The following is an 18073-nucleotide window of genomic DNA, read 5'->3' on the forward strand; positions in this document are numbered from 1 at the left end:
TGATTATAAAATGGAATAGGTAGTCTGGAGGCTCGTACCCGTCTTCGTGGTACAAGATTAGCAGAAACGATGTGTTTGGTCTTGGGTGAAGTAGTTCGAAAAATTCAAAGGTAGCAATTCAAGTCTGCAAAGGGAGGAAGGTTCAGGGCAACAACTCAACAGAAAGCAGCATACTAAGCGCAAATCCATGCATCTCAGGGGCGATGTCGACATCACGATCAGCCGACTCTGAAACACTACTACCTCCATTGGAAACATAATATATACACGAGAAGCTAGGAAAAGCTCCCAATAATTTGGATGGTGGCTAAAATTAACAAATATTCAACAAAACTAATAAAATAAGACTCCCATTCCTAACAATGAGGACTAAATATAAATTATGATCCCGTAAATATCCAACTTGCTATAACGTTATAAGAGATTATAAAGGAGACGAAGAATCAGAATAATTGGTAATATTCTGTGCAAGCATCAGCATTAAAACTCATTAGGGATGGACACCACTGCCTTTTAAGCTGAAATACACGTATCAATTCTTGTGCCGTAGAAAACTTTAAAAGGGGCTTTCATGAATGAAAATAATTTTCTGGAAAAAAATCATTATTTTATTATTAATCCGAATTAGACTGAATATGTTTATAGATAGCAGCCTCTCAGTTTAGCTGGGAAATAGTGAATGAAAAAGTTCAATATTTTCTTTTCGCACTAAACAAATTTGATCTCTGACATGCCAATTAACGTGGATGCGATGAGACGTGATATACGGAAGCGCGGTTTACATTCGACAAGTGTCACTAGAACTATGATGGATAACAAGGGGCGTTGTGGTTTCTCCAGGCCTGGGATTGGGGAAATCGTAAGTGTAATACGAATCGTATGTCAATCTCGCTTTGTGAAGAGGTTGGGATCCGGTTCGTTGGGCTTTTGGTTTTGCAGATCCGCCCAATCAGAAAATTTTGACTGCCTCGTCAGGGCATTTTCCCTGGATAGGCTGTGACTGCTACTACGAAGCATTTAAGCCGTACCAATGAGAACAAGGTGGACTTAAACGAGGATGGTGATTTGTTTTACCATCATTTTTTATGATTATTAACCGTTACCTGTAAATTCGTACTACTTATTAATTGTTAAGTTAAATTAATTTAAAAAAAAATCTCGTAGAGGATAATCACTGGGTTCATTTCGAGCCAATGACTCTTTAATCTACCAAATTATACCTATCTATATAATCTATATATGTTTAGTGGTCGTAATTGACCTTATTAATTGTTTCATTTAATTATTTTTTTTATCTAAGGCCTTGGCTGAGATGAAAAAGTTAGTGTCACGAGGGGGATTCGAACCCCCGACCTTCGGCTAAATACGCCGCTGCTCTAACCCTTGAACTATTAGTGAAGCTGTGTATTGTGCCGAAGGTCGTGGGTTCGAATCCCCCTCGTGACACTGTTTTTTTTCTCAACCAAAATCATAGATAAAAAGAATAATTAAGTGAAATTATAACTATTATTGCATAGATTACTAAAGATGATAATTTTTTAAAATTTAGTTGTTCCTTGATTGAAGTACTAACACGTACTGGAATTGATGCGATATTATTTAATAGTTATTCAGATATCGTGAGTTGCGGTCGGGTGTGATGTAGGTTTCAGAAAAACATGTTCTTTATCGTGCCAACGTTTCGATCTTTTATTGAGATCATCTTCAGGGCTCAAAGTGTTTGTCTTCTGTGTAATTGTGCCATCCTTGCGTGTCGTGTTGAGAGTGCCCTAGAATCCCATTTTCTTCGTTCACGATATTATTTAATTTATTCTCAACTATGTTTTGCTATTGAAACAAAATACCTAGTCCTCTTTCTCTACTTAACGTAAAGAATACTTAGAAGATACTTAGACAAAGAAAAAAATCTGTGGAATGTGGTGAATTATTGTGATTAAGGAAAATGACAGGTCAATTCTACAGTTTGGTTAGTTTAGATATTGTTCGCGCCTTTTTGGTTAATACTTTCTTTGGTAATGAGGAGTTTTCTTTTAGTTTTTTATTATATAGCTATATATTAAGAGAGAGAGAGAAGAGGGAGAGAGAGCGAGAGAGAGAGAGAGAGAGAGAGAGAGAGAGAGAGAGAGAGAGAGAGGGAGAGAGAGGGAGTGAGGGAGAGGGAGAGAGATGGAGAGGGAGAGAGAGGGAGAGGGAGAGGGAGAGAGAATGCGAGATGGAACGAGAGAGAGGAGGCCCCCTACGTAGGGCCGATTGTTTCCCCCACTTTAAAAACTTTGTTAGTGCCCAGTGTGATTCGCCTCGCTTCGCACGCTACTTAACCTTTTTTTGGCTGTTTGTTGGAGCCACCGGGATTTCTCTTACTGTGACCAGCCGATCGTTGCGGCCAAAGGTTGAGGTAACACCTGCAACGCCCAGGTTGTCCATTGTCCTTTTCCCACCCCGATTTTCTTACCCTCCTGTTTCCCCCCTTACCTAGCTAGTTCGCAGGTGAGGTGGAATGGGAAATCCTTGTTACAACTTTAAGGTAATTTATATATTTGATTATTATTTATTATTATTTTATCAAACGGAAGCCCGTATTTTGAAAAATCTAAATTGTAAAGGTTTTTTGTTTGGAATATAAATAGATGGAAATTTAAATTGATTAATGTATATCCACATTTCTATTATGCACCTGGTCTGCTCTAATAGAGGTCCAAGACGAGATCTTTGCCATAAAGGACTGCTATTCGGTAAAATACATCCTAGTTTCCACACACCACGCTTTCAAGTTCTTAACAAGCCGCATCACATTAAACGGTTCCCATGATACCCAGCCTACACCAACATAGTCATACCGTCTAGTGCTTACAGAGGTTGACACCGCGGTCAGCAACGACACTCAAAAGATGTATAAAGAACAAGGAGTAGTCCTGAGACATTATTTTATGAATGTGTGGTGATTAGTGACCGTTAATCGATAATTATTCAGAAATCGTGAGATGCGGTCTGGTGTGGGCACTCTCAACACGACACACAAGAATGGCACAATTACCCAGAAGACAAACACTTTGAGCCCTGAAGATGATCTCAATAAAGATCGAAACGTTGGCACGATAAAGAAAAAGTTTTTCTGAAACCTACATCACACCAGACCACATCTCACGATTTCTGAATAATTATTTTATGAATTCATTTAAGGGAAGAGACATTACTGGCGTCAAGGTGCAACAGGAAGGTAGGGGGTTATATAAAACGGTTGTCAGTAGTCCGTGCACTCCCTTCACAGTTCGTGACTCACCAACCGCAGAGCATCGAGCAAAAAACGATAAAAATCGAATATTTTTTATTGCCTTTCTCGATGTAAACCAACCTGGTGAGTTGATTGGAATAAAAATTACATGTAAACCACATAGTTTTCGAGAAAAACGCAAAAAACATATAAAAAAATAGAAATTTTGTTTATTGTCATTTTCGGAGTAAAAGGGGTCGATTGGAATAAGAATTAAGCTCATAAATCACATAGTTTTTGAAAAAAATGCAAAAATCGTAAAATCTAATAATTTTTTAAAATTGTAATTTTTGAAGTAAAACGACCTCTTGGGTCGATTGGAATAAGAACTAAACTTGTAAACCACGCAGTTTTCGAGAAAAACGCAAAAAAAAACAACAACATTAAAAAAATAGAATTTTTTAAATTGAAATTTTCGAAGAATAACGGCCTCTTGCGTTAATTGGAATAAGAATTAAGCTGATAAATCAAGTAGTTTTCCAAAAAAAAAAAAAAAAAGATCGATTTTTTCTTTTTCGATGTAAAACTACATCTTGGTTCGTTTGGAATAAGAATTAAGTTCATAAACCACAGAGTTTTCGAGAAAAAACAACAAAAAAGAACAAAAGAAAAAATTGAATATTAAACTTAAGTAACTTAAACGAACTTAAAGAGTAAACCACATAGTTTTAGAAAAATACGCAAAAAAAAAAACACGAAAACATCGATTTTTTTATTGTCATTTTCGAAAACTACGAGTGTTAGATAAACGTTATCTTAGCATTCCTTGAATGTTTGAATGCTCACTAAATTGTCCGCTCTGTTAATACATTTAATGAGAGGGTTGCCGAAACACCACTGACAAACCAAAGCAGTGATGATAGGAAAACCAAGATGATTCGAAATGAACAAACTAAGTTTATCACCCCGAAGACCTATAAATGAAACCTCTCTATGAATTTAGCAGAAAATACTTATGCCTAAGATATTGTATTATATTTTTAAAAAATATATGATATAAATATCTCTATTTCGGTTTATTTCTCATAATTTGACAAACATCGATTCCCTTTGGCGATATCGTTCATGTCTGATCACCGATAGCATTGTCATTATTGGTACGACAATATGTATTGAAAATGCCAACTCTATTGGGGAAAAAAAATCCCTGAAGAATAAGTAAATAGTGCTTTATGCTCTGACCAAAGCAACGACCTCAAACTTTTTGGTCAATCGATTTTAGTCATTTTCTTGGCATTTCACACCACCACAAACATTCGTTACGAAATATTTTTATTTATCATCAAGCCAATTTGCCATAAGTAATGTTGATTAGCTATGCTTTTCATGCAAAAACAGCTGACTGTTATATATACCGCAGATATAAATAATAAAAGAATTGGTCACTTTGTTTCTCTATCTTTTCATGATATTTTGGGCAAATCCTTAAAAAAAGGCATAATATTGATTTATTTTTCATCGCCTTTTACTAGGTGTAATATTGTTCTTACTTAATAATGAATTGTTATGCCATAAATCAATTAGTGTTAAAGTTTATTGAAATTACAGTTGCATGAAAACTCTTCTGCCGATTGACTGGGTGAATCGTAATGATTACACTTGACAATTGACTTTTAGGTGTGTTTGAAAGGTGCTGAAAAGATAGAGGCAAAGCGAGTATACAGACGGCAACAAAAGGGCCGCCTATTGTCGTATAAGAATTTGTTAAGGTTATAAGAAAAGGGCCGCCTTGCAATCTGATACCTGCCCATCAAAAGGCGCTTTTATGTGTTATCCAACACTTTTTGCTTGGTTTATAAGTTCAGTTAAACAACATCTTTCTTTACCTTGTTAACATCATGGGTTTTCAAGAAGAAATCACATCTAAGTGCCAATTAAGGCAGACCAGAAGTAGGTTCAGGGGAGTAGAACATTTGAAAGGGAAATTCAAAGAGGGCATAAAAAGAGATAAGGCACTGTAATATAAATTGGATATAGCCAAAGGGATGTCCCAGAAAAGGATGAAGTTCTCGGCCGTTTTAGAAAGTACAATTTTAGAGGCGACCCATTGCAATTGAGGAAACAAAATTTTTTCTGTATAAATCGGAATAAAACCACAATCGGATGGCAGTGCTCGTTTCACGGCCTTATCCTTATAAGATTCCCTCCTTTTAATTCAACCTCAATAAATGCGGATTCAAGAGGCAATAACCCATAAACCGTTCTTCACAACTCTATAATTTAAAAATAAACTCAAATGTTTTGTTGTTTAAAAAAATCGATTATCAATGTTTATATCGATTATATTAATGTTTATTCAATGGATTAAATTTTAATTTATATTTTATATACACTCTAATTTTTTATTAATTTGACTATTTTGGGTGAGGTTCCATCTCCAAATTCAGGACACTGCGTCTTTGGAAAATCTATAGATGATAAAAATTGCATACATTTACACACTGAAAGTAAAATTCGATGAATACTTCAGTGTCTTTCTCAACTAGATTATAACTGATCGTCCAAGTCCGCTTAATCTCGCCCTGTTGAGGAAGATCGTATGTCCAATATAGTCCAATGTACATAAAAAATCTTTATCTCAACCAATATCTTCCATAAAGATTAATTAATTGAAAGAAGTTATTTGGTCAATCGGACCACGAAATCTAATGGAGTAGATAAAAAAATTGAAAATTTCCTGTTAGAATTGATTGTCACACAAACCAAATTGATTGTCATTTATCAACCTTGTGCTTGTCGCGTTACATATGCATATAACCACTGAATATGGTAGTGTTTCTTATCATAAAAAGATTTTAACTTATTTTGCTGTCTACATCAAAACTGTTTGGCAGCTATATAGTATACATAGTTATTGACATTAAAATATTTAATTTGTGACCCAGCTACGTAGCAAAGTAGGCTAATATGGTCTTGTGACGATGCATAACACAAATAAGAAATTTAATTGTCATGGTAAAGTTATAAATATAACCTTTTTCTTTATTAAACTGAACAAGTAAATTGTTTTTATTAATTGTTAACTTTTTTATTTACAATTTTTAACATTAGATATTTTTGGTTTAGTAGTGAAGTTAAAAACAGCTGAAGTGAGGGAACGGACACTCTAAAGTCTATCGTAGTAGAAAGTATTTTTGCGAAATTGTGTTTTGGTTGTCTTCGACTATAGCATATGAATACAAAAATATTAATAAGAAAAAAAATAGGTTAAATATTTTTTTTTTTATAGCAAGAAACAAAATATTGGTTTTTTAAACCTCCAAAACCGCTGAATACAAATTTATGAAAAAACCAATAAGTTAGTTTTCTTCAGCAATTGTTCAGCCTTCTCAAAAATCAAGAAACTGGTGATAACTTTGAAACGACTTTAATAACCTTCATGAAACTTGTTAATAGGTTTAGAATCCTATATTGTTGAATGAATGTTTTGTTTAGGTGTATCGTCTAAGAGAAATCAAAATATACCGACTTGCCATGCTTTCAGTTTATTTTAAAATCTTAACATGCCCGTCGGTGTTGGATCATGTTGTGTTCGTTACACGGTGCCTTTGCTTTATTAAAAGTCAATTTGAAGCTTTGTTTGATCGGGCCAGGGGATCAGGTTTGGGGCTTTGTGTGATTTTTTTCAAAGCTATGTTACTGCCAGATTTTTTTTATATATCTGCGAACCGCAGATTAACTGTGTGCTGATTTTTTAAAATATATTATTGAGTGTGGAGTTCAACTCTCATTTTCCGTTCTGTTTAATGCTTAATCAATTATTATTTATTTATTATGCAGCCATCTTGTTTTAGGTAAAATTTGATTTCGTAGTTTCTCTTTTACCAAACAAAACTTAATTTGATTCATGTATGATAATTTTGGTCCGCTTGTTCTAGCTGTTTTGTCGCAACAGCCTTGGGCTTGCTATTTATGAAGGTGGTTATTGAAAAAATATGAGCGACAAGGGATCAGGTTTTGTTCCCGACGGTGTCTTTTCATCATTGAAAGTTAATTCGATTTTTTTTTGAAGGTCTGGGGTTTTGCACTTGTCGACGGCATACCGTGTGAACAGCAAAAACAAAGCGAACCAGGATGATCAGGAACGATAAAAGTGCTGTAAAATTACTAAAATTAAATTTAAAATTGCTCTTATGTCATAACTGTGACTAACCTTTTTAAATGGCCGGTTAGGTTTTATGCTATGCTATAAATTTTTCCAGCTCATCCACGATTCGAATTTAAAGTGTAAACAAGTAGGATCGATTTTTAATGATGACAAGTGGCTCGGTTTTCCAGTGACAACGAACCTGATAGCCGGGATAGACGCAAATTCGTAAAGTTCAATAAAGATCACCGGATACAAAATAACATTTTTGGAGACTCTTTTGAAAAAAGAAAAAGAAAAATTAATATGAAAAATCATTCAAATTTTTTTAATCGTTTTGTCTTCTAAGGGAGTTTTTTAACAATTGAAAACATTTTATACAATTTGCGTGTGTTGATAGCAAAGCTCCTTAACATTTCATATGCGTTGGAAAACGCTAGTCTTAGAAACATCTTGTAAAGGTGCTTTCTTTTCCATCCATATACAAAAGATTCAAATAACCTATTTATTGTAGTTTTTTAATGTATAAGCAAGTGATTTTATTGCTATTGTAAAGAATTTTAATTTTCTGGGTTTTAAACTACTAACAAAGCTAGATATTTTAAGGGGTTACTTTCGCTACCCAGTCAGTCGTGGGGTGTAAAAGTGATAAGTGATATACAAATATACAAAGTACAAATTGTGCGACTCTACAGCGGAACGTGTATCTCTGTATACCCCGTAGATTTGAGCACCAGAAATTTTTCATATATATTTATATAACGTCTCCCAAGGAACACCCTCAGAATAGAATATGGAAGGGACATCTATTTAAAATGCAAGGTCATCAAGAGAATAAATGATTGAATAAATTTTGAGAATTGTGATAGTTCTCTGTATGATCTGAAACTGTAATTTGTTGTAACACAGGGAAGACTAGGAAAATCGGTAACGTCCAACCTCAAACTGTTAGACTTAAACGACGATTATAAAATCCCTTTCAACTAGCTAAAAGAATTAAGAACTCTTCTTTTTAAGGCACGAGCATATTCTGGCTCTTTGAAGGAGGAATTGAGTTAAGGAAAATGATTGATGAGGAAATTACTTTCTTTAAAAAATAACCTAATTATTCTGTCCTTTCGATATCAATATTCATATTAACCGATTAGGACTAATTGCTTAACTTCGGTTAGTTAACAAAAAGTGTAATGGAAGTTGAACTCTTCGCTACTATAGGGTAAAATATAACAAGATATCACACACCCACAAGAAAAGTGACACAACTCTACAAAAAGAAATTTTACAGGAGAGACAAATGGAAGTTTACTTTTTTTTTATTTATGTATTAAGCACACGCCATTACAGTAGTTGGCAATAAAAACTCTCTGATCAATCAATTTTGTCTTCCGTTTCGCCAAGACTTAAGCGAAAACACAAAACTTGAAAAATCCAGCTGCTAAACCCCTAGCTACCACTTTTTGAGTTGTGATACTTTTCTTGCATATATTGCCTCTCGGTAATTTAAGTTAGTCTGTTCCTCAAACGATAATGGTGGTCAATGAATGACCCTACTGTAAGGGCATTAATTTTTTTGCGATAGTAACAGACAACATTCAAACCTAAAAAACGAGCATAAATAACCTTGTAGTGAGTTTTACTAAGATTATTTTTGATTCAAATGTGCTTTCCTCCTGGAGTCACGGCTAATTAGTTATTTAAAATCGAAATTAATTAAATAAAATAAAGGTTTGATTGGCTATTATTAATTAAAATATTAAAAAAACATTGTAACTATAAAGTAATATAAAAGTTATAAGACTACATTGTTAAAAAATTATGAAAAAACAATATTATAGAAGAAGAAAAATGTTATTAAAATAAAAGAAATGAAACTAAAATAATTCACGAACACTAGGTCAAGGTTTGGTCTTGAAGAAAAAAGCAAATTAATTTGTTACTGTCAAGCCTTCGACTTATTTTAAGGTCATCATCACGGCCTATATTAATGTCACGTTACGAAAACATATTTGTACGATTGATTTAACAATTGTTTTTCAAAATGTGGAAATGTGTCTCCGGTACAGCATAAAATCCTTCACTAAACAAGTCAAACACTGACGTAATTCGAAATGTGCCACATTTCCTGACAAATGCTCATACTGATGTTTTAAAGCTCGACACAGGACTATGCATGCCAATTTTCGTGAATGGTACGATCCCGTCAATTCAAAACTGACACATAGTGCTGCTTAGCAGCTAAGAGGGCACGGACATTTGTCATTTTTCTGTAGCATCGCACACCTGAAAACTTCAAAACGACTAAATAATCCGGTTTTTATAATTTTTCGACTTGTGTCACTTTTCTTGTGGGTGTGCGATATGACCTTTTTATCTATCAGGCACCTAATAACTGCTGAACTGCCGTTTTAAGTCATTTCGGAGCAAAATATTTATCAAAGACTTCTTCCTTTTAGAATAAGAAACCTTAATATTAGTATTGGAAGTTTTTTCGGAGGATCTACGGAAGAGGTCAACACAGAGAAAAACATCCTTTCGGTTTTCGCCGAACTTTCTACAGTTTTTATACTGTCATCTTCAGGGCCTGTTTTATTATCATATAAAAAAACAATTAAAAACATGAAAAAAATTGCACAAAAATTGAATATCTTACGTAGTCTTACTCTCGTCGAAGAGGGTTTGTTTTTATCTGTGATCTTATTGTATAGTGATTTAAATTTTAAGATAATTGTTAATTGTGTGTATGTATATATATAAGTTATCAGATATTATCAGATTGCAATGCTAAGATGCAGGTGGCATTCTCAGAATTGCAATCAGCACTCTCTCCCACCAGGGAAACGTAATTGTTTATAATTTAAAATGTAAGAACATTCCTTGCCTAGAAACCAGTGAAGTCACATCATTGTAATTGGTAAACTTAATTATTCTTTGTCAACTGTATTTCGCAAATAAAGGTTTTAAAAAGGAATCAACCAGCGAAGTTGACTTAATTTATATATATATATATAAGAAACGCACTGTGATCGCATGTACATGAAAAACAAAGAAAGGAAGATTTTACTGGTTTTTTAGACTTATATGAGGTAACCTTTCTCGACCACGTTTTTGATTCTTATTGTAATTTTAGTTGTAATTTTTAATTATTAATTTATTCAATTTAACTAATGTTTAGATGCTGAGCCCCAAAAAACATAATGTACTTCTGTGCCCAAAACACCATGTCTTTTTATTTCCCCATTAAGGTTTCAGTAAGATATTTCAATTTTTGTGCAATTTGTTTTTCATGTTTTTAGTTGATTTTTTTTTATCATAATAAAACAGGCCCTGAAGATGACAGTATAAAAACTGTCGAAAGCTCGGCGAAAACCGAAAGGATGTTTTTCTCTGTGTTGACCTCTTCCGTAGATCCTCCGAAAAAACTTCATGTTTCCAGCAGGTGATATTCCAGCTCATCGTTACATTAGTATTTGGGCACTCTCAACACGACACGCAAGGATGGCACAATTACACAGAAGACAAACACTTTGAGCCCCGAAGATGATCTCAATAAAAGATCGAGACCTTGGGACGATTAAAAAAATGTTTTTCTGAAACCTACATCACACCCGACCGCATCTCACGATATCTGAGTAACTATTAGTATATGATTTAATGTCTGCACCTTATCGTCGTCCAGGTTCCTGTTTTAAGATAAAGTAAAAAGAATATAGAGAAGGTGCTCTCTCAGTAACCTGTGATTATAGGGTTACTAAACCCTTGCAATATATGAACAATAGAGTCCCTGTTCGCAGCCGGCAAGTTGGTTTCGGTTGTCATAGCGGTAGCACTTTAAGAAATAGTACTGCACCTCGGGTGAGAAGCGATAACAAGCCGCTTCATAAAATAAGTTTGGACTGCATTAATTCCAAAACGACAAAACCTCAAATCATCCATCTTCCTATAGGCCCATCAGTCTGTTACCGATTCTAGGGAAAGTTCTGGAACGGCTTATGTTAAAATCCTCGAACAATCAGCCGCCAATGTCACCGTGTTGTGGACCCTGCACCTCTCTTGAATTGAAGCAGTATTGTTCGGGGACTTTTCTCGACGTTCCCCAGGCTTTCGATCGCGTTTGGCACCCCGGCTTGCTGTTTTTGGTCAAGGACATCATTCCCTTTAACTAACTAATCAACCGCAGTTACAGCATTGAAGCCATAAAGGGTCGGCGTCTTCCTAAAATTGCTTAATCCTTGCTGTGTATCTCAGGGAAGTGTTCTGGCCCCTCAGTACCAAGTGGACTGCTGTCCTCCCAACCCATCCTTTAACTACCACCAGAAACAATATCGACGATACATCGATCCAGAAACTCCGACCTATTCATTGCCAAATCATAACCATCAACAACAACCAATTCTGTGTGGAAAAATAGCATACTTCACTCTTCGAAAAAATCCCTTCTCCAGTACGAAGGACTGTCCACATTTGACGTGGAAACCCACACACGACTGAAACGTCAAGAGGTTATGGAAGATTATGGATTATACCATACGAAACACTTTCACGATTTATTGACAAACGCGCTAACTTACCACTTACAAACAAAAAGCTGCTTTACAATACCCTATATGGACTTAAGGACTGGAAATGTGGGGATCAGCCAAACGTTCCTTTATCCGTCGTATCCAAATTGCCCAATCTATAATCCTAAAAAATTGAATGATTGATTAAATTGATAGTCCATTTGATTAATCCAACGAAACAACCCACTCAGATCGAAATATTCCTTCAGTTCAAGATGTAATCCGCATATGCTACCGCAAATTTCACAAAACCCTCCCAATAACCAGAAATCGTGAAATCCAAAAATTGGCATCCCGACGAATTTCCTCAAATCCCCTCGCCGACTGAAGAGGCGTTGGCCGTAAGATCTCCTATCCAGTACTGTGACACTAGTAGTCATTAACTATTAAAAATGTCTCATTGGACTACTGTAAATGGGAAGTTGCTTCCTTTTGTTTAGATTGTGTAAATACTTATATATCATTATTAATTGGTACTTTATTGACGTTAGCTGTAATAAAATGTACATTAAAAAAAAGATTAGGGGCCGATGGTTGTTATGATCGCTTTCGGGTCTACATACGTCCAAAATGGTGAGAGGGTAGCGGAACCACACCAGCCCTTGCTGGTGACAAGTCTATGCATTGAAATCCTTTGTAGGACTGACCTGTCTGGAGACGTCCGATATGAACGCGATGTTGGTGCGCTCTTCTACTTCTCTGCTGGTCTTATGGCCGACCATTCGTAAGTTTGCACACACTGAGTATCTAGATATTTTCTGTCAGCAGTTCAATTTTTAAATATCATCACTTCTCTCTCTCACTCTCACTCTCTCTCTATCTCTCTCTTATAATCTTAGCTTACAAGTGCTGTCAAAAGAAAGAAAGTAGTACAAGAAAAAAAAGATTTAACAAAAATTGTATTATACCGTTAATTCCAACTGAAAGAATGAAATTTTCCAAGCTGTAAACTCTTTGTGCGTTTAGCAAATAAAGTTCTATTATTGTAAGTTATTATAACTTTAAGTGCAAAATAAAAGTGGTTTTTTTTTAATGTTCTGTGTAGAAGGGCTGGAATTGAAGAGCCTCCTCACAACTTATAAATAAATAAAAAATAAATTTTTTGAAGTACAGCTTGGTCTAGTCCCTCTTACCGACAAGTGAAAAAAGTGAAGACGTTGTGCAAAAATTTGAAGAAAAAATCTAAACAATTCTTTCACATATTGATCATTCTGCATCGATGAACCTATTTTGTCACTCGTTGCAGATATGATCGCAATCAGGCGAAACATAAAACATTCCAACTAATTCTAATCTATGCAAACTATAAACACATAATGAAGAGAACAAAAACAGTCACAAACGTCCTACCTGCCTCATGCTGCAATTATTTCACTAAGGATATAAACATTTAGATTTAAAACAATAATAAAAAAAAGAACAAATATATAAAAAAATAGCTTAGTGAAATAATTTAATATGGTGTATAAGCAGCATTTGTTATGTTCACGTTTTTAAGCGAAGTGCAACACAAAGACCAGGTTTATTACCTTTGAATCTCAGTGTGCCCCGAACTCAGTTCTTGCTAAACGTCGTTTCTGAAATAAAAATAAGCCACTTTTGAGCTTTAATTTTACTTATTCAGTGCAGAAATTATCCACTGTGTCTTTTTCTTGTTATTTATTAGTAAAATTGTAAAACAATAACAATGATAAATATAATTTTTACGATTACAAGTACGACTCTTCGAAATGACACAGCTTAAAATTTAATAGATCTCTTGATTATTTTACATAAGACAGTATGCATGAAATACCAAGATGTATATTTATTATAAATATAAACCTCAATAACAATATATTTTCCTTTAAATCTTCCAGAATATTTGAAGGTGATCGATACACTACTGTTTTAATATGTCCCCGCAACCATCAAATCTAAGGTTGTTAGATCTGGAGATCTCGCTGGCCAGTCGATGAAACCTCGTTTTCCTATCGATTAAGGAAAACGAACATCTAAAAAGTCTCTCACCTTTCTTGTAGAGTGAGTTGACGCTCCATCGTGTTGGAAAATAATTTCTCTTTCCTCCAATCCTTCCTAATTTTCTTCCACCGTAGCGACATTCAACGTTTGGCTCCAGCGGATATCGACCACTAGGTTTAGTCCTCAACGCGTCAGTTTTTAAAATTAGGCATACTCTCGCTCAAAAATGTATTCTATTCTATTTACTCATTCAAGTAGGGTGGTGGAATATGCGATATTCCTCCATCACCCTTTACTCATAAATATAATTAATTTAATTTAACGTTAATGGGATACTCAATATGCGACCATCAGCCTTCTGACACTACACATTCACGCTAATAAATATATTCACTCTCAATATTAACAAAATAGGACCTCTGTCAATTACTATAACGGGTGATTATTTTTTACTTCTTTTGTTTGGAAATAATTTAAAAAAAATTATGATTGGTCTTTACCTGATTTTTTACGTAGAATCTGAACTGAAGTAATTATTTTTTCACTGTAACTTACCCAGGGCTCAGCAACTTTTTTTTTTACAAATGGGAAGAAATTTTGATTACGAAATTATATTCTAAGACTTTTTAAAGAAAATTTTACTTCGGCCACTTTTCTTCCAGAGTTGGTCGTTTAATTGTTATTAAGGTTTGAAATTTGTTTATTTATCTAAATGGTCATTCATTTGCCTACTAGTAATTTTAAGTAAATTACTAATTCAACTACCTCCTAGTAACTTTATTAAGTTCATCCAGTAAATTACATTTTTAAAATGGGCATCACCGATCTCCATACAAAGCAAAATTCTATTATGGAATTCATTTCGCACAACACGGAAAGTATCTGGTGTTATGCGAATTAAAATTATCCCAATATCGGCAGTTGTAACAATACAACTGTTTGGTTTGTGAGTAAATATTGAATAATTTCTCTGAGTTGATTTTAATGAATTAAGAGATAATATGTTTTGGTTCAGTTCATCTCCAGCTAATGTAAAAGACAACTGCAAATTTGATTTTTCAAAATGTTAATTACGTCTACGTTGAATAAAATTAATATGCCGTGGTCTAGATCTTTGGAAGATGGGGTAGAATTATGGAGCCACCCATAATTTTCACAAAGCCGAACGCGTGTTTAACATCAGTCATCCGGATCGTCCCGTTAGGTGTTATACCAGGCAACTAATCAACAAATTTGAACAAGCCGGAACAGTCATTGATAAAAAGAGAACAAGTACGTTTTAATAAACGTTTGAGCGAGAGTATGCCTAAATTTAAAAACTGACGCGTGAGGACTAAACCGACGTCTGCTAAAAACTAGTCGTAACAAAAACAAAACGATCAGGGGCGAACAATCCAAATGAAATTTGAGTTAACTGCATACAATTTCATAAGAATTTACGTCAAGATCGTCTCTTTCCTATAACTTTGGTGCTCCCTGGAGAATAAAGGGCTTCATAGTCATCAAGAGGAGCTCCCAAGCAATGCGGAATAATGAGTGCAGTAATATTGAGTAATATGGTAATATTGAGTATTATTTAGATGTACATAGTATGTGTAAACTGTGATGGAGGAATATCGAGTACGCCACCATTCTACTTGAGTTTACGGTACGAAAATAGGAAAGTATGTATGAAAGTCTAGTTTTAAAAACTGCATGCGTTGGGAGCTGCAATGATATAGATCTAGACTGGCCTTTGGAGCCTAACTTCAGCTTCCGACGGATAAGACAGAGGTTTTACCCTGGATTGTTAATTCCCGAAGTAGGTGGTTCTGTACATATGTGTATATACATAGATGTACTGAGTTGAGTAAATAAATAAATCAAATATATGTTTTGTGCGGTTTGTGAAGTTTAGTGCGATGTTCTGAATCTTGTTGAGCTATAAGGATAAATTATTTCGGGGATTTGGATAAAATGCTGTTACAGTTATATATGTAGGAGGTGCGCCAAGCGGCAAGCGGGTAGAAGGAGTTGAGTTGAGATTTGGCCGTTAAAAAGGATAGACGTTTATCGTGTGCGCTGTGTCGAAATCATTTTATTTTGTTCAAATTGTGTGCTTAAGTTTTATTTTTCTTGCTTGTAATCAATAAAATTCATAAATCATTTTGAGTACAATTTCAATAGCCACTAACTTATCCAATTTTCCTACACATATATAATAATAATGTCTAGAATGAACATAAACAGACAGAATAATTTGTCGCGATAAATTAAACGGTCGTTGACAAGCATGGGGTGCTAAAATAAAGATGGGAGAATAAAAAAAAGGGAATGAACCGAGGAAACATTTCAGTTGAGATCATTCAATCATTTTTTTATGCTTTATGTTGACAAGATGAAATGATCATTGTACAATAACAAAAAAGAGATGTTGGAAGTAATTGGAAAACTGGTTATACATAGTTTGTAGCATCGTCTCGGTTTTTAAGTACGCCAGGGAATTTCAGAAACGTTTCCCATTTAAACGGGCTTGGAACAACCGAAGGGGAGAAGACCCACCGCAAGGTAACGTTCTCTTTTTTCAAGGATAATGCAGGCAAACTGTATTTATTCCCCAACAAAAGTCGTCAAAGCATGAAATGGTGTAACAAAAACGGATATCACATGTTTGGGGAAAAAAACCGACCCGGCCGAGCATAGTAAAACAGAAAGGTGAACAGTAATAAAAATGAAAAATCATTCGGGAATAGAATGATTAACAGGAGAAGACAATTAAATATACGTGATGAGAGCTGGGCTAACTGATAAGAGATTAGATAGGGGTGGTTTACAAAGAGCCTATATATATTCTCAAAGGGGAGATTGGTGTGAGCCATTATAGTGTTGGAGCAGGCCATTTGCACTGAGACAATCCGGCCTCTAAGTAACTGCAATATAGCCTTCTACTTTCATAATTAACTTTAGGCTAAATTTGGTTTTCGCATAATTTAGAAAACAAATCAAAGCTTTGTTTCTCATACTGATAAATCATCACATTAGAATTAAAGATAAGAGAAAAGTAAGTTAATTTACTTGAACAAAGTCAATGAGTGCCTAAGAACATGCTGAGAGCAATAAGGATTATTTACGAATTACATTTCTAATTGAGTTTTTGTCCCTAACTTCAGAAAATTCATAACACTAATTAAATAACATTTTTACACCTTTTACGTAAGAGTTTCGTAATGTTTTCCACCTTCAGTAGGCAAAAGGACAAGCGTGCGGATTGACAGGGGCATTACGAGAGAATAGGAATAGTTTTATGTAATTACACACCTATTGGAGAAGGTTTAACCTGCTTTTTTAGCATGAGCAACGAATGAAAAAGAGACAGAAAATTGTCCTGCCTCTGACACTCCGGTGATAATAAATTGCAGGAAGCGACCCACCCTCTCAGCCAACTCAGGCCAGGCCGGGTTCACTCGACCTCAGTCCCTATCTGATCTCGGCGACCCATTTTTGTACCGGTTATCGCTGAGAATATGAAGGTATAACATTTCAATATATAATTCTTTTATCACCCTACGGCAGTTTAATGATCTATTTTTAAAGAATAAGAAAGTTGCGGAAGTTTCAAAATAACGAACTGTTGAAAAAGTAAACTTGGCGGAGATTGTGCAAAAATAAAACAATTCTAATAATTGTGAAACTTATCGTTGAGGATTGCGGGGGGTTGGTTAATTGTGATCATCCTAGATAGAATTATTTTGTTATCATATCACAGTCTGTCCTTTTCGTTTCCTCTGTCAAGCGTTTCCATATTTCTCTATTTTCAGTGGTCCAGCCAAATGAATCCTTTTTAATTCCAAATAATGCCTTCTTAACTGAACATTAACCCTTTTTAATTTCAAATTAACCTGTAATGTTTTAAAAAGTTTTAGGAGTTGGTATGAAATAAAATTATGTATAGTAAAATTTCTATATGTCGAGAGAATATAGCGTGTTTCTGTCAAATTAACTCTTTCTAACATCAAATTTCAAATTGACCCTTTATTAACTTCAAATTAACTTTTTTAAACTTCAAATAGATTTTTTTTTATTTCAAATGAATCTTCTTTAACTTCAAATTAAGCCTTTGTTTAAAACATTAAAAAGCAAAGGCGACGATATGGAATATAAGCATGTAAAAAAACTGAATGTAATCGAAGACCGTATGAAAATTAATCCCAATTA

At 34.6% G+C, this 18073-nt stretch overlaps 1 protein-coding gene across 9 annotated transcripts in view; it reads right to left on the reverse strand.

Annotated features, from left to right (window-relative positions):
* Positions 1-18073, reverse strand: part of LOC106665612 — a 370792-nt gene that overhangs the window by 106955 nt on the left and 245764 nt on the right. Inside the window, exon 2 of one of the 9 annotated variants that reach the window (XM_014392123.2) lies at positions 13447-13494. The exons of the other annotated variants lie outside the window; for them this stretch is intronic. The gene's annotated coding sequence lies outside the window, so the exon portion shown is untranslated. The remainder of the gene's footprint in view (positions 1-13446; positions 13495-18073) is intronic. 9 annotated transcript variants of the gene reach the window in all.

The sequence above is a fragment of the Cimex lectularius genome, unplaced genomic scaffold, assembly GCF_000648675.2.
Source record: "Cimex lectularius strain Harlan isolate CLEC.00 unplaced genomic scaffold, Clec_2.1 scaffold104, whole genome shotgun sequence".
Lineage (NCBI taxonomy): Eukaryota > Metazoa > Arthropoda > Insecta > Hemiptera > Cimicidae > Cimex > Cimex lectularius.